The sequence below is a fragment of the Sciurus carolinensis genome, chromosome 12, assembly GCF_902686445.1.
Source record: "Sciurus carolinensis chromosome 12, mSciCar1.2, whole genome shotgun sequence".
NCBI lineage: Eukaryota > Metazoa > Chordata > Mammalia > Rodentia > Sciuridae > Sciurus > Sciurus carolinensis.
This window is the reverse complement of record NC_062224.1, coordinates 41,904,531-41,927,164: the sequence shown is the minus strand read 5'-3', so window position 1 is coordinate 41,927,164 and position 22,634 is coordinate 41,904,531. Positions and strand designations below refer to the sequence as shown.

Sequence of the window (22,634 nt, the reverse complement as noted above, 5' to 3'; positions counted from 1 at the left end):
TTTTAACCAAGACAAGATTAGGTGTATACTAAAAGACACTTACAAATCTTTGTGTCCACCCAGAGTTCAGTGGTAAAGGACAGAAAGCAACACTGGTTTTCAGTATCTAGGGATTGTATTTGAAGGTACTGTATAAGCATTGATTATACGTTTTTCTTAATCCTTCTCTGCTATTTAAAGCTGAAATCACCAGCTGTTTACCGACCTGTCTCAGAAAGTTCTAAGACACAGTATATTCATCAAGAGAGGCGCATCTGAAGGGTAAACTGGAATCACTCAGAATCAGACCTTGTTGTCAAGGACTGACAGGAGCCAAGCTCAGGGGCCAGTCTCTATAACCAGTTCTCCACCAAACAGGCATATGGGGACAGTGTAGATTTGTCACACCTGCACTTTGTATTTTTTGGCCTCACAGGAGGAAGCAACCAGGTGCAGGACAGACCTAAGTTGAACCGTTCGATAATGCCCATTGTGGACAGTTGGGTTGCCACCCACCTCTTTGTTAGAATACTTTTTATGACTGTAGATCACTTAAGATTTGTTTTGTAGAAGGCTTTTCCTGGAGGGGGGATTCTAAAGCAAAAACGTCAGCAGGCTCTGCAGGACACGTTAGAACACGGTGTTCTAATAACAATTTTTGGCTGCAGCCTATGAGCTGTCAGGCATCCTCCTGGAGGTCAGGGTGAGGTTGCCGGATGGATGAAGGAGCCCTGAAACCACACTGCTTGCTATCGGCATCCAGGGAAAGTGCTCGCCACACACCCACGAGGGGCACTGGGAAAACATCAGACCTGCCACTTTTCCAGGGTGACCCTATGGTTTAAGCTGTCTGGATTTAGCCAGTTGTGGGGCTACTTAAAAGAGAGATATTCTTTTAAGAGCGAAAGTCTTCCCTTAAAAACTGTTATGCCAACCAATATCAAAGAATGCTTTAGTTCAAAAGATTATGCTTTCTGAAAAATGTAAGGAAAGAGACATCCATTCAGCAAATACTTATGGGGCACCACTCTGTGGCAGACACTGCAGCCTCGGAGTACAGTACAGAGAGCAATCCCCGCCCTACTGGAACCTATGCTTTCTTTCCTTTCTTTCTTCCTTTTCTTTCTTCCTTCCTTCCTTTCTTCCTTTTCTTCCTTCCTTCCTTCCTTCCTTCCTTCCTTCTTTCTTTCTTTCTTTCTTTCTTTCTTTCTTTCTTTCTTCTTTCTTTCTTCTTCTTCTCTTCCTCCTCCTCCTCCTCTTCCTCCTCCTCCTTCTCCTCCTCCTCCTCCTCCTCCTCTTCCTCCTCCTCCTTCTTCTTTTTGCAGTGCTGAGGGGTGCAACCCAGGGCAACCCAGAGTCTCCCACTTTCTAGGCAAGTACTCTACCTCTGAGCTACACCCCCAGCCTTGTTTTCATATGCCAGTGGCAGGAAATAGTTAACAAGCATTCAAGAAAACTATACACATTTACACAATTTACACAATGTTAAATGACAACAGAGCTATGGAAGAAAACAAAGCAGGGAAAGGGGTTATGTGTGGCAGTGGAGTGGGGAGGTAGCAATTCCAAATAGGGTAGTCACAAAGGCTTCGCTGAGAGCATGACATTTGAGCCAAGACCTGGAAGTGGGAGGAACATGGGCATGTGCAAATCTGTCCAAGGAACTGCTGGAAGGCCAACATGACAAGAATAGAATGAGGGAAGATAGAGCCAGAAAGGTGATGGGACAGGTGGTGATGTGGGGACAGGGAAGTATAGACAGACTGTACAGGACCTGAAGTCCATTTCATAAGGACGAGGACTTTTCTCTGAGCAAAATGGAAAGCCAGTTGAGAGTGACAGAAGTGACACATAATCTATTTTAGCATGAAAAGCGCTGCTCTGGCTGCTGTTTTGAGAATAAACTGGTGTTGGGAGTGGTATGATCCACAGCTGGGAGATGAGCCTGAAGGTTGCTTCGACAATCTAAGAAAGATCACTGCAGCCTGAATCATGTTGGTGATAAGTAATAGATAAAATCTGGGTGTATTTGAAGACAGAGTCAACAGGATTTGCTGAGATTGAATGTAAGATGTGAAAGAAAAAAAAAATGAGTCAAAGATGATGCTAGATTTTGGGTGACTGTGTTAGTCAGCCTGCACTACCCCACAGAAGACCATTGACTTGATGGTTTAAACAACAAATATTTACTTTGCACAGTTCAGGATTCTGGGAAGTCCAACATCAAGGTGCCAGCAGGTGAGATCTCTCTTTCTGATTTGCAGAGAATCATCCTCTTGTATTCTCACATAAGGATAGGAGAGCTCTGATGTTTCTTCCTACTTTATGAGGATACCAGCGCCAGTTTTATTGGATCAAGGCTCTGCTGTTATGATCTTATTTAAGTATTTAATCACTTTAAAGGTCTCCAAATATGGTCACGGGGTGGGAGGGAGGTTAGGACTTCAACATATGAACCTCTGTGCGTTACACAGTCTATAATAGCAACTAAAAGCCAGGGTTGTTGTTTACAAAATAAGAAGTTAGATGAGAAGTGAGTTTTGGGAGAAAGTGCAGGAGTTCCAAGCTGTACATGCTAGGTTTAAGAAACCTGTCCAACAAGGCAGTTGACCATAAAATTTGGAATGAAAGCAACAGTTTTACTTTTCTTGCCTAGAAATGTAAAACCGGAGACATGAGCTCACTGGGGGCGAGGAGACTAGATGAGATCACCAGAAGAGAAGAGGACCAATGGCTGGCCCTGCAGCACACCACAGGCAGTTTTAAAGTGAGGAGGAATAACACAGTAGCCTTGAAAGGAGCAGCCAGGACATAGAAAGACAAGCAGGGGTGTGTAGCATCCAAGAAGCCAGTTTCTGACAATGAGTAAGGAAGAAGGACTGATTGATTGTGCCAAGGGGTACAGAAGGGTCAAGAAAAAGGAAGACTGAGAAGTGAGTCTCAGATTGTCATCACTGTGGCAAAATGCCTGAGATAGTCAACTTATAAGACAGATGATTTTATTTTGGTTCATAGTTTCAAAGGTTTCAGTCCACGGTTGCATGGCCCTTATCGCCTTTGGGCCTATAGCAAGGCATAACACCATGGGGGGAAAATGTGAGAGAGGAAGATGGTTGCCTCATGGCAGCCAGGAAGCAGAGACAGACAGGAAGGGGTCTGTGTCCCAGTATCCTCTTCAAAGGTACACCCCAATGGCTTAGTCTCCTTCCACTAGGCCCACCTCCTAAAGGTTCCACTATGTACCAATAGTACTACCAACACATAAACCTATGGGGATGTTCAAAATCCAAACTATAGTGTGGATATAGCCCCCCACAAGGGTCCCAGGACAACTTGATAATAGTAATGTCATTGGGGGCAAAACCTGACTGGAGAAGGCTCTAGAGGGAATGGTATGAGGCACATTAGAAATGGAGTACATGGCAACCTTCTCAGAGTTTTGCTACAAATGAAGGAGAGAAATGATGCAGTAACTGAATGAGCTTGTGTGTTAGTCGGTTTCTCATCACTGACTAAAATACCTGACAAGAACAACTTAAAGAAGGAAAAGTTTATTTTGGGCTCATAGCTTCAGAGGTTCAGTTCCTGGCTGGCTGATTCCATTGCTCTGGGTCTGATGGTAAAACACCTCAGCAGAACTTGAAAAGAGCTCCTTATTTGAGTGTTTCAGAGGCACAGGCCCCAGGCACACACCTGCCCTGATTACAGACTCACAGCACAGCCTTGAAGAGGCCTTTCCCTTTCCCACCCAGGGCACTTGCTCTGAAGTCACCACCAAAGGCTGGCACATGGGCGCATATGTTGTCAGTCAGCATCCAGGCAAACAGGATTCCAGAAGACAGGGCATATTGGAAAAGTAGCCATCATTTTAGCTGCTTTGACTTGATACCTTTTCCTCTGCTATTACTCCTATCTTCTGTTCCTTGTGGTTTGTGTTGCTGTCCTCTTTCTCTTCCAGAAGTCCCAGTTGACAAAATCAAGAAATATTTGTTGGTGTTGATTCAGAGACCAGCACTGGCTCTCCATGAGCAGAGTTTCCTTCATCCTGAGTCAGCAAGGACATCTTGTTTCCTTCCCTGTCATGTACCAGAATTAGGACAGGATCAGCATTAAAAACCTTGGGAGGAAACAAATACCTAGGGCAAGGTAGTCCATGGATCTACCTCAGAATGGCTCAAGCTGATTCCTAATGTCTTTACCTGGCTCCCAGCCCAGGCTGACAGAATCAGAATGGAAAGGGGAAGAACAAGAATCTCAATTCTAACCCTGGGTGATTCTAATACACAAAGAAAACTGAAACCAGTGGTCTAGACTATGCCTAATGAGAAGTGAAAAGTAGGCTAGCCCTCCTGGGGCTGCCCCATTTCCAGAAGCAGCAAATGGAGAGCTACCTGGTGTTTCCCAAGTCATGTTCCACCTTCCCAAATCTGTGCTTGGTGTCTTCTGTGGATATATGAAGTGTGCACATTTTAACACTTCTCCCATGTAATCTTAGAGCGTAAAATGTTTAGAAATCCTCTGGTTCAATCAGCTGTCTCAAGTCTTTCCTGGAATGTGGTACAGTCTAAGTAAATACTAAAATTTAATCTGGCCCAATTTTCTATCATTTAACAGATGAGAGCTCTTGAGGTCAAGAAAATTATGTCACTTGTTCACTCACCAAGCCAACTAGTGGTGGAACTAGGCCTAGATCCTGAAGACTTGTGTCTTCAGAGCTTTTTCTGATGTCTCAAACCAAACCAAACTTGACTGAGAGTTGGTAGACATTCCTGAAGGACTCAGGTTTTTGCCTATATCTGGGTTCACTCCAGGTGTGGCTTGCTCATGCTGCTTACTGAAAAGACTCTGGTATCACCATTAATTGCACCATTTGTTGAATGTCTACTACTCTACTTTATCTTCAGTATTTTGCCTAGATTTTTCTCAATTTTCATCCAAGCTCTGCAAAGTCCTGTTATCTCTATTTTACATAGGAGATAAGTGAGGCTCAGAGGATAAGTAAAAAGGATAAGATCATATATTAATGAAGAGGGAAACTGAGAATGAGACTGGGATTTTGCTCACTCCAAGTCTCTGTTGATTTCCACACATGATGAAGTCTTCCAAATTAGTCAACTTTCTATGACTGTGACAAAATACCTGAGAAATACAATTGGAGAAGAAAATTTATCTGGGCTGACAGTTTCAGAGCTTTCAGTCCATGGTCAGCTGTTCCTTAGCTTTGGGCCTGAGGTGAGCCAGAACATCATGGTAGAAAGGCATAGCAAACAAAAACTATTCACCTCATAGCACCCAGGAAACAGGGATGGGGTGGTTGGGGTGTTGAGAACAAGATGTAGTTCTCTAAGAGTACACCCCGCAAGAACCTACCTACGTCTCACCTCCTACATTTTTCACCATTCCCAATAGCCCATTCCACTTTGAATCAATCAATGAATTAATCCATTGAAGAGGTCAGAGCCCTGATGATCCAATCATTTCCCCAAAGTCCCGTCTCTGAATATTGCTGCAATATGGAGGACTTTTCAGATCCAAACTACAACAACTTTCTAAATCCAAACTCAAGACCAAGGATGGGCATTGCCAAGTGCTAATGTATTAATTTCCATGGAAATCATGTCTAATGACACTGCTTGTTTTAACCAGTTATCATGATTTCTTTCCAGTGGGAAAACTCACTTGAAAATGCAAATTAAGATGAGAAAGTTACTTACTGAATATAAAAACAGAACAAAGGAAATCTGATGTGCTTAAAGAATACTCTTATCAAGTAGATAGGCTATGAAACAGCAGCCTCCACGGGGGGTTGATGCCCAACCCTTGCCAAGCCTGCTGGAGGACTTGTGTCAGCCTGCTGGGCCAACTTTCCAACACATTGCTGGAGTCACCTGGCAAATGCTTACCCTAATGCTTTCTCCTCTGTGACCACATTTTCACAGCTGTGATTCAGTTTTCCTTCCCCAGTTACATTTCAAACATGTCACAACTCATGGCTTATTTTGCATTGCGTACACTTTTTAATAGAATCTAGGGAGTCTCCTTGTGCATCTCCAAACAACAGTTAGAAAATACGGTCCCTGGGAAAGGGTTAGCTTTTAAATTCCGCTTATAGTAAATGCATTCAAGTAACTCTAAGACTTCTGACCTAGCCATGGCCTGTAGACCATGTGCCTTGTGAGATTCATTTCTCACTGGATAAGTTCAACACTCAAAAATGGTGAGAATTGGTTCCATCAGACAAGGTGTCATTTACAAAGTTATTGGTCAGTACAAGATCCAACACTTCTCAGCTCCTTGAGCGGTCAGAGGATAGTCAGCCCACAGCATTACCTATATATATGTCAGGTGAGATCTCAAATCTGATGACAAATGATACCCTCTCACTCACCCTTACTGGCCTAGCACCCATAGTTCACTCAACTTTTGGCTTCTTGGGTAAAGGGATTTCTGCCCCCCTGAAAGTGAGTGGCTGCAGGTTCATGGCTAGGATTTCATCCCAGCACTGAAAAAAAAGTTTAATGGTAAGCTAGAAGGTGATAAATGTTACAGAAAGAGAAAAAGAGTCTGAGATAAGGGGACCTGGCACTGCTGGAATGAGAGGGTTTGTGCACAGGGTGGTTTGCTGTCTTAAATAGGAGTGTTCAGAAGAGGTCTTACTGAGAAGGTGAGATTTGAGCAAAGACTCAAAGGAGTTGAAATGAATTAACACAATGAATATCTGGAAGAGTAATATTCCAAGCAAAGGGAATGGCTGCAGAAAGATCCTGAGAGAGAAGCATGCCCAGAAGGTTTGAGGACAAAAGGTTGTAACAGCCAGAGCGGAGTAGTGGTAGAACAGATAGAGGGAGTGGCAAGGGGCTCAGTGAGGCAGGGCAGCCCTTCCTCAGCACCTTGGCTTTTGTTCAGAGTGAAAGGGGCCCTGAACTGGACAGGGACAGCAGCATGATCTGACTGAGATTCTGAAAGGCAGTGAGCAAGAAGGAGACTGAAAAAAGACCAGGGCAGAATTGAGGGAAGAGATCAATGCACAAATCCAGTGCCTAACTCCAGGGTGGCAATTCCGGATATATTCCAAAGGTTGCGCCAAAAGCACTTCCTATAGAACATTACAAAATGCCAACATTTTTGGCCTGAGCAATTGGAATAATGATAGTTACCATCAGTTAGACTAACATAGTGTCAGAAATTACTAATGTAGCATTGCCTATATTCTTTAATAGCAAAAGGATGCAAGGCTCCTAAAGATACTTAGCAACATGAATCATCTGAAAATGATATATTCTATATGAGCCAATATCACATTCACATAGCAAACCATGAGGGCTTAAGCAGAAAAATTGGAATCTAGAGGGATTTTTGTTTGTTTGTTTGTTTGTTTTTGGTACTGGGGATTGAATGTAGGGGCACTTTTACCATTGATCTGCATCTTTTTTTTTTTCTTTTTTTGCTGAGGCTGTCTTCAAACTTGTGATCCTCCTGTCTCAGTCTCCAGGGTCACTGGAACTACTTGCACCATTGTGCTTGACTGGAGATCATTCTTGACTCTTGAACATATTTACTAAGAATATTGGTGTAATCACCTTACAACTTGCTGCCCAGAGGGCCATTATGAGATGCAGCCCCTCAACCTTGGACCACCATAATCATGAACCAAAATGAGGCATTTATTTATTTATTTATTTATTCATTTATTTATACTGATGATTGAACCCAGAGCTGCTGTACCACAGGGCTACATTATCAACACTTTATTTTTTATTTTGAGACAGGGTCTTGCTAGGTTGCTCAGGGCTGCCCTCAAATTTGCAATCCTCCTATCTCAGCCTCCAGATAAATAATTCTAGCTACACTATACTCGCCACACTTAGCCAAAATAAACCTTTTTTTACATATATTATAATATATATGTGTGAATTATCAATATATATCATATATAATCTACATATATACATATATGTACATATATATATATATATATATAAAATATGTAGTAGAGGATTCTTCAAGAAGTAATTTCTTTCTGCCCATGTCCTGCGTGGGAAGGGAATGGGTAACCATTGGAGGTGTGGGATGGCTAAAAATAAAAGTTAGAAAAGTAATGTTAAAAAATTAAGACAAAAGACAAGAATTCTATATATTTTCAAAATGGGGGCATAATGGGTGGACCCTAACCCATTATGGGTCTGACCCTAACAAATAAAAAAGATCAAATGCTTTATTTATAGGGGTATATACCAAAGGGAATCAGTAAGGAGCTTCTTCAAGAAAATAAGGTAAGAGTGGGAAAAACAGGTTTTCTGGTGCTTGATAGATTACGCCCATCTCCAGGCAGCTGCATTTGAACATGGGGCTGTGAGCTAAGGCAGGGCATCAGCATGATCTGGGCTTTCTTGAACCAGGGAATTTCACCCAGAACTTCCTAGAAAAGCAGCTTCCATGCCTTAATGACTTAAACAAAATCCATAGTTCATACAAAGCTTCCAGCAGTTTCTGGCTGAGCATGGTGGCACATGCCTGTAATCTGAGCAACCAGTGAGACTGAGATAGGAGGATTGGAAGTTCAAAGTCAGCCTCAGCAACTTAGTGAGGCCCTAAGCAATTTAGTAAAACCCTGTCTCAAAATTTAAAAATGAAAAGAGATTGGGAATGTAGCTCAGTGGTAAAGCACCCCTGTGTTAAATCCCCAGCACACACACACAAAAAAGTAATTTTCAGAAATCTCCCATCCCTTCCATCCAAGCCTGTTAATGAAAGTCAATAAATGAGTAAGAATAAAATGTTACATTAAGAACATTCTCTGGACTCAGTGGTAGAGCATGTGCTTAGCATGTGTGAGGTCCCCAGCACCAAAAAAAAAAAAAAAAAAAAAAAGAATTTTCCACTGTTTGAAGCTATGAACAGTGATAACTATTGGCCTTTTTAATCTAATTTTTAATAAAATATGTTCTGTTCCCCATATGAAAAGAGACATTTGCTTTTTATAATTGCAGAAAATGAAGTAGAATCAAGATCTCAGATTTTCCCTTTTGTAATTGTCTGTCTGTGTAAATGCAGAATGACAGTAATTTTCTGTAATGCATATTATACCCTGGGAGATGACAATTTTTTAAAAATTCAGATCTAACCTCACTGATAAGCAGATGATGACACATATAGGGGATGGGAAGGGGGCAAGAATGGAGGAAGGAGGGACTCTATAGAGGGATAAGAGGGGTGGGAGGGGTGGGGGGGAAGAAAAAAAATAACAGAATGAATAAAAAACTATTACCCTAGGTAAATGCATGATTACACAAATGGAATGCCTCTACTTCATGTACAGAGAAACAAGATGTATCCCATTTGTTTACAATAAAAATGAATTTTTAAAAATACTGAAAAAAAATTCAGATCTAACTACACACGCAAAAGTATCGAACACATTAAAAGCATACAATCAGATATGGTTGATCAAAAGAGGAAATACAGATTTGTCTGAAATTTGTTTTTCTATCCTCAAGACTCTAAGAATTTTACTTTTTAAGAGTAAAAATATAACAGACTACTTCCTGAATAATAAAAGTGAATTTGATACATTTATGCAGACTTAACAATGAATTCCAAAAATACAAATAAACTATGCAATATTCTAGAAGCATATGTTGGTTTATGTTTGATTTTCCACAACTGATAGGCTTATCAGAATCATTAATTGCCAGATTATTTTCACCTATAGATTATAAAAATTGTATCTATTATCTTTATATGGAATGGTAGTAGGTATGAGCTCAATGGTAGCATGCATGAGAACCTGAGTTCTGTTCCCACACCCAAAAGTAAAGTTTCCAATCATTATGTATACTATGTATGAATATCATACATGAGTTATATGAATTATCAATATAATTTTATAACTTGCATTTTTATGTTTCCAACTTTAATTTGCTCATTAGATACTTAATATACCCTTTGAAATAGATTTCTGGAGACATACCCAAAACTTCATTAATTATACTCTTTGCTAACCTTTTCTAGCTGGTCTTAATGGTCATTTGAGCAACTTCTCCACCATTGGTTATTTGCTCAGTCATTTCTTTTCTGTGATCCATCCTGTTCACTGCAACATCAAAAACACCAGTAGAAAATCCAATTCTGCCCTGCAGATGGGAGTAAACCAGGTGGGTGGGTGTTGAGTAGGGTGAAGTCAGAGGTGAGAGGAAGGAAAGAACTCCACTTGATCAAGTAGAAGGCTCCACATTTTGTTCCCACCAAAAGTGGGCTCCCCCCGCCCCTTTTTGTGTCTTGTGTTCATTTTCCTTGAAACAAGTTTGTGGGCTGAGATGCAGATCAGTGGTAGAGCATTCGCCTAGTCTATGTGAGACTTTGGATTTGATCCCCAGCACTAACACTGCAAAAAATAAATAAGTGAATAAATATCACTTCTTATGGGTACAGGGGCCCCCATAGGAGCAAACCCTTGCAATTCTGAACAAAAGCCTGTCCTAATCATCTTTCTGAGAGGGACACACAGGTTGGTTAGGACTTTGGAATAAAACATATCTGGATCTCAGTCTGGGCCTAGCTGCTCACCAGTTCTATTACTTACTGCAAGATAGACAACCAAGACTTCTGGAGGAGTAACTAAGGAAATGAACTTCTTGCCAATCCCTGTCGCCTTCCAGGGTGGTCTGGAGGACTAACTGTAAACTTTAAAGTACAGGAAGAACTTTGCATTAGCAACTTGTTTAGGCTACTGGGAAGGCCCTGCAGTGGAAGAAGCCAGAAAAGGTAAATTGCGCTTCCAAAGTCCCCAAGTGCCTTGTTTTCTTCCAGGAAACCCTTCCCAACCTCAAGATGGTAACTGCTGCTGCCCAGGAGGGGAGCGGCAGCTGGGGAACAGCAGTGGGAGGAGGAGTCCCTTTGCCTTCCCAGTTGAGGGGGGGGGGGGCTGTGTCCTGATCTGCAAAGATGGCAGATGTCATCATAGTTGTGAGTTCAAGGAGTCCTGCACACGCTGAAGGGAAGACTCAGAGGGACTTTCTAAGAAAAGCTGGTCAGCCAGGAGCCCATACTCCTTGTCCCTGCCTGAGCATTGTGACCTTGGCTCTCTGGGCTCAGCAAGCTTTACGGAGCTGTCCCTACACACTAGCTCAAGCCCCTCCTTGGGGTACCCAAGAAGACTCACCCCCAGACCTCTCTAGCACCCCAGGAACACTGTAAAGGAGAGACACATTTGGACAAACAACCATGAAGAAAATAGTTTGGCAGTCACAGAGTGCTTGCCAAAGACAAGAATTCTATGGGGTTTGATGACTTCCTTTTCCCAGTAAAACAAAGAATGCTGTTCATCCAAATTGGTGTTGGTTGGCAGGGAAAATGCTCCAGTGCTGCCACCGTGGGCTTTAACTGCCCCACCAGCTCTGGCTTTTAGGGAAAGTGAACCCACAGCTGTCTCTGTGATAGTGACCCGAAACTCTCATCACCCAGCCTCCTTGCACAAACAAGCAACTGCGGCCCAGGCCTGTACCTCCTTACAAACGCAGCCTCCATCAGCTGTTGAGAAGCTGAAATGTTACATGGGTGCTAATACGTATGAGAACCGTGTACCAAAATAATATTTCTACCTCTAGTGCAATGTCGAGGCTAAAATAGGCATCTTTTGTATTAATTTATGTATTTCATCACTAACCCAATAATCAGAAAGTGCTCTCAAAACCACAAAGCACTACCCAAACATAAAATGGTATCTTGATCACTGTGGCCAACCTGTTGGAATTGAACCGACGGGTTTTGTCTGCTGGATTTCATAATCTTTCTCCTCTCAAAGTGTGTGATTTTTCCAGAGTACAAGGTGTGTGTTCTTATTTTAAAGTGCAGGAAATTAAGATGATTTTATTTTTAGAATTTCATAATCGTCCTTGGAATAATTAAAGAGACCTGAGGGTGTCCTAAAACCAGGGCTTGGGAATCATCAGTTTAACCTCTTGGTAAGTAGCTAAACAAGGCTGGGTAACCAGGGGGACTTGAAAATCGAGTTTGAATTTTTTTCACTGCCGTGTATCTGTATGCTAACCACTGGTGCCACTCATGTTGCTTTTTTGCTTTGGGGGCCTGGGCAAGGTAGGGGTGGGGTAGGAATAAAAGGGAAAAGGACAGGATTCTCCCCTCCAGTCATGATCTCTGATCATGATTTTTTCTAGTGTTGTCCACTTGAGGAGGGGTATCTGCTTACTGCTTTCTCTTGATGCTTCTTTATGATTGTGTTTTGTTTTGTTTTGGGTGCCAGGGAATGAACCCAGGGCTTTATGTATGCTAAGCACATGTTCTGCCACTGAGCTGTGCCCCCAGCAACTTCTTCACAGTTTTGAACCCTCAGAGCAGTGGTTGCCCATTTCCCCAGGACAAAGCCTGAGGCCATAACCTGGACATAGCAGTGCTCAGTCCGATGAAGTGCATAAAAACTAGGGGAAGAGAGGTATGCCCACTCACACCCAGCTCTTCTGATATGGATTTGTTTTGCTTTTTCTCTTTTGGAGGAAAAAAATCTCAGCCTGGCATGATAATGTGCCTGTAGTCCCAGCTATTGGAGCCCAGGAGTTGGTTCTAGGCTAACTTGGGCAACATTGTTTGACCCGAAGAAAGAAAAAGAAAAAGAAAAAGAAAGAAAGAAAGAAAGAAAGAAAGAAAGGAAGGAAGGAAGGAAGGAAGGAAGGAAGGAAGGAAGGAAGGAAGGAAGGAAGGAAGGAAGGAAGGGAAAAAGAAAGAAAGAAAGATCTCATTTTGATTTAAGTATGGTTCAAATATGAGTCACACTGGACCATCTTCAGTCTTCTTTTCTGTCCTTCCTGACTCTCCAAGGCAGGGTTAGTGACATTGAGGGCCAAGGGCATCAGCTCACTCCCTAGGTGATGATGAAGCACCCTGCTGTGGCCACCTCTCCAGAGTCCTCTTTGTGCATTGAGGCCAGGCCTGACTAACAGAGTCTCCCCAAACTCAATCTTCCCATCTGGCATCCAGGTCCCTGACTGCACCAGGATCTTCACTCTGCACTGGGATCCAGTGCCACTAAGTCAAAGAGAAAACTCTGTTCTCCTCCTGGCCCTTTTCTTTATTCAGAAAGTGGTTTTCATGATTTGCAGCAATGTTTTCTCTGTGGAAGTTGTTTTCCTCGATGGTCCATCTGTTTCCACAAGTGTATTTCAACAATAAAGCACAATGTGTATTAGTGATAAACTCACTAAGGATTGAGTGTGCAGATGAAGGAATTAGCTGGAGTGAGGTCAGGCCCTGGGTGCACTGGTGGTGGGATGGGGTTACTATGTATGTTAACACCAGAGATTGCTAGGCAAATGTTACCTAGTGTCAAGTCCACAATCAATGAGGAGAAAAGGAAGAAATGCATCTTCATGGTAGGATACACTTGATTGTGGGTTTGACACTGAATGGTGTCTCCCATCTGTCAATGATTTTTATTTACACTAGTAAAACAAAGTCATGACTCTCAAAACTCGGTTAGTGTGATATAGTTCTGGAAAGTCCTCCCTGGCCCTGCAGATTTCATTTAAGACATTTCTGAAGGTCTTCTTGGACTTTTCCTCTGTGTTCTGCCATCTATAATCCAACTGCTGTGGAAGCCAAATGTGCCCAAGAGATCAGGCTACCTGTGGCCAGTTCATTCCTGTGTGTTCATTTCCATAGGTCTGCCCATCTCACAGACGATCGTTCCAGAACTCTCTGTGACCAGGGGTATTTCTTCCCACTGCTAATCCTGTTACTCTGTTGCCCAGGGTTTGGTCATCACAGGGAGTTTTAGAATTAGAATGGTTGTTTTGTTTGTTGTGGGCTGGGGACCAAACCCAGAGCCTCACACTTTAGGCAAGCACTCTACTACTGAGCTACAGCCCCAGCCCAGTATTCCTTAACGTGCCAACTGCTGTAAATAATCCACTTTGCATATACAACCTCTTCCTTTTTCACAGACATCTCTCTCTGGGGGGATCCTCCATCTGCTGTCTGACCAAAGATATGATAGGATTTCAGGAGCCTGCTTTTAAGATAATCAAGTTTCAAACATTAATACGGATCTGGATCTTAAGGGGATTAGAAAAGGGGGAAGGTCAGGGTGTGAGTCTGTAACAAGACCCTGGGAAGAAGGCATTGGCCCTCTCAATGCCCTTCTGTCCTAATTAAAGACAGCTCATTATCTACCCTATTTAACTGTAGCCAGCAAGTCTCTTAAAATGAAGGTATAAGATAAAGACCAAATCATCAAATAACTTTCTATCCACCCACCTGAAAAGGCCAACTCATCCTATAAAACAAAAGTGCTGGAAGTTGGTTCTATTTAAAGATCATAATGGTCATTTTAAATTCTTTTTATCGATGTGTATACATGGTTTTAAAAAACAAAATTATTTTGTTCCATGTAAGATAAACCCACCTTTCCAACACAGCATTTTATTTATTTATTTACTTTTATTTTGGTGCTGGGGTGGACCTAGGGCCTCATGCATGCTAAGCACGTTTTCTATCACTGAACTAGACCCCTACCCTCAACCAGTATAGCAATTTAAACTATTATCCTCCCCAGCATCTGTCACCATAAGGTACAGGCATCTGAGGTAGGTTCTGTATATCACAGAGACCTTTGTACACCATGATTTGAAACTGAGTGAGTGGGGAAGAGGTGAGGTGTGAGGTATGCATTTTGCAGGGGTGGTGGGAAGGCTGGTCCTGCTGTCGCCAGCTGGAGCAGTGGGCATCTGACATAGTGGCCCCTAATCAAGGCAGAGGCCATCACTCCCTTGGGGGTCATTTCTGCAGTACTTTTAGGAACTACTACAGAAATAGTTTTTCTCTTCAGATTTCCCCAACATTCTTGGAGTTTATTTTTAATAAACTCCTCTTAAGAAAAAAAAAAAAAAAAAACTAGAGTGGGTTCTGTTGTCTCAGGAAGAACTCTGATAATAAAGAATTATGGGTTTGTAATGAAAGATAATGGTCTCATGCCTTTCCTAAGCCTTACTTTCAGAGGCAACGCTCAGCCATTTTAGCTATGCTTCTGATATACATTATCTATATGTGCGAAGTTTTGGCAGGATTTTGTGAACTTGACATGACTCCTGATGGGGTTGAAATACACTTTTGTGGTATAAAATACCATGTTGAGCAGAAACTGTTAGAATTGCTCTGAAATCCCTTTTCTGTTTAAAAGGGGAGCCTTCCAAATGCATTCAATGATCAAATCCCCACCCAAGGAACAACCAGGGAAAATTAACTCTCATCCTTAGACAATGAGAAGTCCTCGCTACACCTAAACAGACATTATCTCAAAACTACCAAATCTCCCATCCATTCTAAGTCCCAGTTATCTTTCCTAAGAGTTGTCTTCCCACACACAGAGCTTTCTCTCCTCTACCTTCCCTTATTAAAATATTAAGATATTAAAAGGGTATACAACCCCTAATTCTTTTTTATTTTTATTTTTTCCTCAGTGCCAGGTATCTAACCCAGGGTCTCCTACAGGCTAATCAAGTGCTCTATCACTGAGCTATACCCTCAACCCCCAAAGAGGCCAACTTCAATCAACATGATAATGAAGTTTCCTCTGCCTAATCTGTTTACAGAACAGATAATCTAAAGTAACCCAGTGTTAAAGAGTTATTTTTCTATTGTTCAGTCTCCCTGCCCCTGACTTACAAGGAAAGTGACTTTGAAATGACCAATCTGCTTTCTTGTTTCTATTTTCTTCAGTCCTCTCTCTCTATAGCCCTCTTTTGCTATCACATCAGAAAAAAATTTTTTTGTTTTATTTATTTATTTGCTGCTGATTCTGAAATTAAAAATAAAGTCAATTAAGGGCTGGGGTTTTGGCTCAGTGGTAGAGTGCTTGCCTAGCATGTGTGAGGCACTGGGTTCCATCCTCAGTACCACATAAAAATAAATAAATAAAATAAAGGTATTGTGTCCATCTATAACTAAAAAATATTTTAAAAAAAATAAAGCCAATTAAGATTAAGATAAAATTGTTGTGATTTTGTCTTTTGACATTGTTCATTTATTGAGTTTTCCAAGTAAAAAACAAAAACAAAACAAAATCTCTTCCTTTTATTTCCAAACATTCCAACAGATGTAGCGATGCTTACCAGAATCAGAATCTTGATTCAATTTGCTCAAGATACCACCAAAAGTGGATGACACAAGGTGCAATGAGAAGTGAGTTTCAGTGTCCTGCAGGTGCTTGCTACAACATCACACACATGCAAACACACACACACAATGACATAAATAATATATATGGATCATAAAATAAGCTGTAATACATACTGAGGCAAAATCTAGAAATGAAGTTTGTTCAAAAATGATGCAGGTAAACTAACTTCACAAACTCTCAACATCCATTGACCTACAATGGTAGCTATAAAAGTCAACAACATAGAATGAAGCAGTCTTACTGATCTTTCTGTTTCTTTCAGTTTTAAATATTTATTTTTATTTATTGAATCTTTCATTAATTTTCATATTTTATTGTTTCTTAAAAATTACCAAAGTAATAAATTAACACTATCAGAGTCAAAGAAAACATGAGCACAGAAAGTGAAAAGTATGTATGTATATGTCTCTCTCTCTCTCTCTCTTTGTGTGTGTGGTGCTGGGGATTGAACCCAGGGCCTTGCACATGCTAAGCACGTGCTCTACCACTGAGCTACACCCCAGCCAAAAATGTGTCTTAACTCACCTTTCCCCCTTCCCACAAAAGAGTGTGTCTCCTTCCAGGATTTCCTGGGTCTTGGGTTGTATGGTGGGAAATCAACTGGACGGGTGGCAGGAGAGCAAAGTTGTTAAGAATTGAGTCCTGCCACTCAGTTCACACTCCTTCTGTGTCATTTGGTAGCTTAGTGATATTGGGCAAGTTCTTTAGGTTCTGAGATGGGCCATCTTACTGGTAGCACATGGATGATTATCAGGTCTACGGCATCAGGTAAAGCCCCTTGCCAGCATCTTGGAAATGCTAAGTCAAAACAAGGGGACTCCTAGTAACTGACCACCCAGCAGTTGGAACTCAGCCTACTCTCACCATTCTGTGTCTTCCCATACCCACCAACTCTTATGGAGGGATTGAAATCTTTTAAATTGAGTGTATATTAGTAGGGGTCATAGCTCAGTAGTATATATTTCAACTCTTCCTTCCTTCCTTCCTTCCTTCTTTCTTTCTTTCTTTCCTTACTTCTTTTGTGGTGCTAAGGATTGAACCCAGGGCCTCATGTATTCCACCACTGAGTCACATTCCCAGCCCTAATAATTTTAAAAAGGATTAGTAGCTTTGTAGGATATAGCCCTAAAAAACCAAATGCTTTTTACAGATGGAAGCAAAAGAAACAAACAAACAAATAAATAAATAAATAAACAACAACAACAACAACACCCCCCCCACAAAAAAAAAAAAAAAAAAAAAAAACAGACATGGTTCTTCGCCAGGAAAATGGAAGTTTTGGGTAAACTAAGAAATGGAACTGGGGTTATCTGGAACAAGGGTGTGAACAAATTACTGCACACTCTGCTCTATAGACAGAAAAGTAAACAAAGATGGCAATTGGTGGAATTATTCTCAGCAAAAGCTTTAAGTAGCACAAAAATTGTTCATGTGAGAAATATTACTGAAAATTAGAACTCCAATTAGCTTGCAGGGTGAGGAGAGTCATAGAAACCATATGAAGCCAGATGGAAAATGCATAACTAGGAACCACAACAAACATTTCCTTAGCCAAACCTTGCATGGATTTTAAATATCTCCAAAGTATCCCTTGAAAATCCTTTTCTGGTGATTGAGGAAATTGTCAGACAAGTAGGAAATCTTTAGTTTGGATTGGTGTTTCTGCAGAGAACCAGGGGCATGAGGACAGTGGATCTGAATATTAGGATTGCTGCTGAGTGGCAAGGTCACATCGGGACGAGTTTCAGACATCCAGTTCTGCATGGGGAACTACCTTGCCCCCAATTCCAAATCGTAAAAGGCACTTGTCAAACCAACGTCACTCCTCCCCCGTTAATGGAAAACATCACCTCCAGCTTTGCTGGTGTTAGAGGCACACTTTGCCAGGTGCTGCCTCTCTGCTTCCTCCCACCTTGCCCTTGCCCTGGTTCCACAGAGGGTATCTGCTCCCAGATCTCCCCTCTCTACTAGAGCCGGTTCCCTTGCCCTTTTTCTATACTTATTCTTGGAAAACGATATGACCTTTCTGTGACAAGACCATCACTTGCTCTCCAGCAGGTGTCAAAAAGGTGGTCATAATTACAAAAGCTTAAGAAATCTAGATTTCTGTGTGATCTTTTCTGATTTTTATCTCTTTGCTTATCTTTTTATTAAAATTCATAGCCACAGGAAACATTTGGCCTACAGGTACAGCAACTGCCCTGTGAAGATGGAGGATCAGCGTAATGTGTCTATATAAGCCAAGGAATGCCAATGATGGCCAGCAAATCACCAGAAGTTAGGAAGAAGGGAGAAAGGCATTTTTCTCTTTCAGTTTCAGAAGGAACACAGCCCTGCCAACACCTTGATTTTGAACTTCTAGCCTCTAGAACCATAAACAAATAAATTTCTGCTGTTTTAAGTCACTCTGTTTGTGGTACTTAGTTATGGCAGCCCTAGCAAATGAACACAGATTTTGGTATTTTATATCCTCTGGCCTAAACCAAATATATGAACATTAGACATCACTAAGTCACAGGGGACATCTTTGGATACCACGTTGGTGGCCACCAGCTGATAAGACCACCCTACTCACACAGCTTGTGATTAAAAGGAGGTCTCAGGACAGAAAAGCAATGAGTAAGTGGGCACCCCACTGGGCAGTAGGGCATTGGGCATCATGAAGTGACTCGGAAGTGAGTCTGAATTCTGTTTACTCAGGAGACACAACTCTCTGGGGACTCTGACCCGGATTCACCTGCAGAGCTAAACTGAAACTGTAGGAAGTACACCGCAATCTCCACTTCCCTCAAAGAGATGGCGCTCTCCAGAGAGGGTAGAGGGAATTCAGTGAGGTCGCACAGTGACTCTTGCTCTCAGAGTCATTCCAGGTTTCAGATAATAGGGTCTCTATGAAAGTGGCTGGCTTTGTGAAAATAGGACATGTAGACTGACAGTAGTTTTCTTTTGTTGTTGTTGTTTGTTTTTTTAACCAAATTCCTCTCTGAGCTGGATCCTGACACCAAGTCATCAGGTAGGAAGGAGAGGACAAATCTGGTGAAAGCCAGAGTCAAAGGGTCCTGAGCCAGAGCAGGGTGTCAGGACTGCATTAAATCAGGCTGAGGAATCTGTGGGTCTTTGCTGGAGACGGAGGAAGGTAGTCCCAGAGGAACCGAGTGGGGTGGTCATTAGGTCTAGGCAGAGCAAGAACCTACAGGTGAATGTGGAGGTAGGGCAGGAACCAGGAATGCAGATGCTGTTTTGGAAGTGGGAGGCTAGCCACTGGAAGGCACAGTGTTCTGGAGAGAGTATGTGAGCCAGCAAGTGTGCTGGGACCTTGCCCTTCAGGTTTCGGATCTTGTGGTCCAGGAGTGGAAGGCTGGTTTCAAGAAGTAGCATCAGGTCAAATAGTAAGAGAAATGGGCCTCTTGCCTGCTCTGTAGAGCTAACAAGGCCTCTACTAAGTGTCTGTTCTTTACAAATTGGGTGGCCAGATCAATACTCCTGGGTGTCCTCAGTTAAATCAGAATTTCAGATAAATAATAAATAATTTACAATATAAGTATGCACAAATACTGCATGGGACATACTTAAACTGAAAAGTGATGAACTAACTGGATTTTGGGGAGGGGCTTGTACTAGAGATTGAACACAAGAGTGCTTTATCACTGGGCTGTATCTCCAGTTCGTTTCTACTTTTAATTTTTTTTTCTGTTGTTGTTGTTGTTACTGGGGATTGAATCCAGGGGCACTTAGCCACTGAACCACATCTCCAATCCTTTTTATTTTTTATTTTGAGATAGGGTCTTGCTAAGTTGCCTAGGGCCTCGATAAGTGGCAGACTTAAGACGATAAGTTGCCGTCTTTGAACTTGCGATACTCCTGCCTCAGCTTCCTGACCCGTAGGAATTACAAGTGTGCACTACAGTGCCTACCTGAATTTTCATCTAACTGGATACCCTATATTTATTTGCCAAATCTGGCAACTCTTTCTCAGACAGCAAAAGATGTGCCTGTACCTACTTCAAATTCATCCTTTTCATCAATCCTCAAGAAATACGCACATAAAGGATAAAAAAAAAATCCACAGGGCTGCAGAGAAAAGCAGGGTTATCAGAACAGGAAGAAACATGGTAAATCAAGCTCCTCTACCTGCCTCACACAGTTTGAAGGTCATGGTGATGACAGCCATTAGCAACGCAATGCCAACAGTCCCCTGTCTCCAGACCAAACCCTGGTTAAGTTGCAGGAGGTTCCGACTTCTTTCATAATCACTACCCAAAGACACTGTATTGAATGCAGCTGCAGTGCCAGATCGTGGTTTGGGACAAGGCCCAATGCAGTTTTTCCCAGAACTATTATAAGGAAGTCATCATGAAACAAAATGAATCTACTATGGTTGAAAACTGTAGTGCTGACCCCAAATATTTTTAATGTGTGGAACTAACTGGCAAGTCGAGAGCCTGAGAAAATAGAAAGAGCTGTTTGGCTGCTTTGAAATGCCCAGACCTTAGAAGTACGGCTTTTCCTACACACTGTTAGCTGTGTTCCAACAGGCAGAGGGCCAACTTAGGCAATTCCAGTGGGGGTGATGTTGGCAGAAGTGCAGTTTAGCCTTGACAGCTTCATTTGGAGGACAGGAAAGGGTGAGAAGGAGGAGGGCTGGGGGATTTGGAGGCCAGGGGACAAGGTCCTACCTCTGTGTGGTACCTCCGAGTTTTACCAGCAACATTCATTCATATGTCATCTGCTCCTTGCCACAACTCTGTGAACTGCTGATTTCTCTTTTTACAGATAGCAAAGCAGAGTTTCCAAAGTTATCTTGTGGATGAGAATTCAAACTCAGCTCCTTTTTATTTACACTTTATTTATTTAGGTACTGGGGCTTGAACCCAGGGGCATTCTATCATAAAACTACATCCCCAGCCCTGCCCCACTTTTTTTTCTTTTAATTTTTAAATTTTGAGACAGGATCTTACTAAGTTGCCCAGGCTGGCCTTGAACTTTCGATCCTCCTCTCTCAGCCTCCTGAGTCACTGGAATTACAGGTGCACACCACTGTGTTCAGCTACGCTTCATTTTTTGTATAAATAATTTACTCACATGTTTCAAAATTCAAAATGTGTTCAGGAATATAGTGAAAATGTTGTCTCTCCAGGCCCGAGCCTCCTAGCTCCCCTTCACACAAGCAATTATTGTTCTCCATTTCTTATATGTCCTCCCAGAGAGTTTTTATAAACATATTTTTCTAATTTCCTTTTTTAGACAGATCTTAGTTTACTATGCACACTATTCTGTTGCTCTGACTTAAGCGGAACTCTTTACATCTTTGTCTAATGCTTTTTCTTATAAAAAAGTGAATAAATAAATGAGCTGCTGGGGTAGTAGCTTTGTGGTGCAGCACTTGCCTAGCATTCACAAGACCCTGGGTTTGATTCTGAGCCCCCCAAAACAAACAAACAAACAAATAAACAAACCCCCATTATAAGTATAGTACATTTGGCAAATACTAAAACTATATAGAAAAATTAAAACATCGTACTTTGTCCTGCTCTTCCAAAACCAGTGGTGTTAATAGTTCAGTGGGTTTTACTCCAGGTTTTATAAAATATTTTGTGTGGGTTCTTTCTAGTATCCTGCAGTCTTACCTTTGGGCAGAATTAGGGGCAAAAAGACAACGTAAAAGAAGAGAAGAAATAGAAGCAAATAATTTGTCCTGGGGAGGTAGGGACAATGTGGGCCAAGAGAAGTCAACTAATTCAGAGAGAAAGTGAATATTTATATTCTTTTGAAGACCTTTTTTGTTGAACCCTAAAACCTGCTTTGTGGAAACACAAATGGTACAATAAAGCCATGAGCAGGAAGAAAATAAAAGAGCAGGCCATTTGAGCACTGTGCGACAAGCTTACAGCAGGAAGCATGGAGCTCTGAAGAAGGTGGAGCAGGCCGTCAGATGGTGCCCTGGAAGAGTGCCCTGGACTGGACCTTGGCCGACTTGCAGGGTTAAGCCAGGTGATGGGCAGAAGAGGCATTCCCACAAAAGGGATTGCAAAATTAAGAAGAGTTGGGTATGGTGGCAGGAAGCAGGTGTGTAATATGAAAGGAATTTTGGCTCTATCCCCGGGGTGGCCTGAAGTTGTTGAAAGATTCCAAGCAGGAAATCGACACCACTGGATTTGTACTTTGACAAAGACCAAGTCTGGCAGCTAGATAAAAATAAACGAGGAGTGGATTATGGTGGAGGTAGGTTTAGAAATTGGAAAACTGTGATTAATAAATCCAGGCGAGAGAAGATAGTGGTCTGAAGAAAGACCATGGGTGTCCACATTTGACAGAGTGGATTCTAAAGAGACTGTGTATGTGCATCTGGTGACCGACTAGTAGATTTGGTGACTGACTAGTAGATTTGTTGGGGATAAGAATGGCTCCCAGGGCTGGGTTGTGGTTCAGTGAGAGCACTTGCCTGGTGTGTGTGAGGCACTGGGTT

At 42.0% G+C, this 22,634-nt stretch overlaps 1 non-coding gene across 1 annotated transcript; it reads right to left on the bottom strand.

Annotated features, from left to right (window-relative positions):
* Positions 1 to 16,598: 16,598 nt before the first annotated feature.
* Trnaa-agc (transfer RNA alanine (anticodon AGC)) lies at positions 16,599 to 16,670 on the bottom strand. Its single transcript has one exon. It is a non-coding gene; the product is annotated as a tRNA-Ala (tRNA).
* Between the last annotated feature and the right edge of the window lie 5,964 nt (positions 16,671 to 22,634).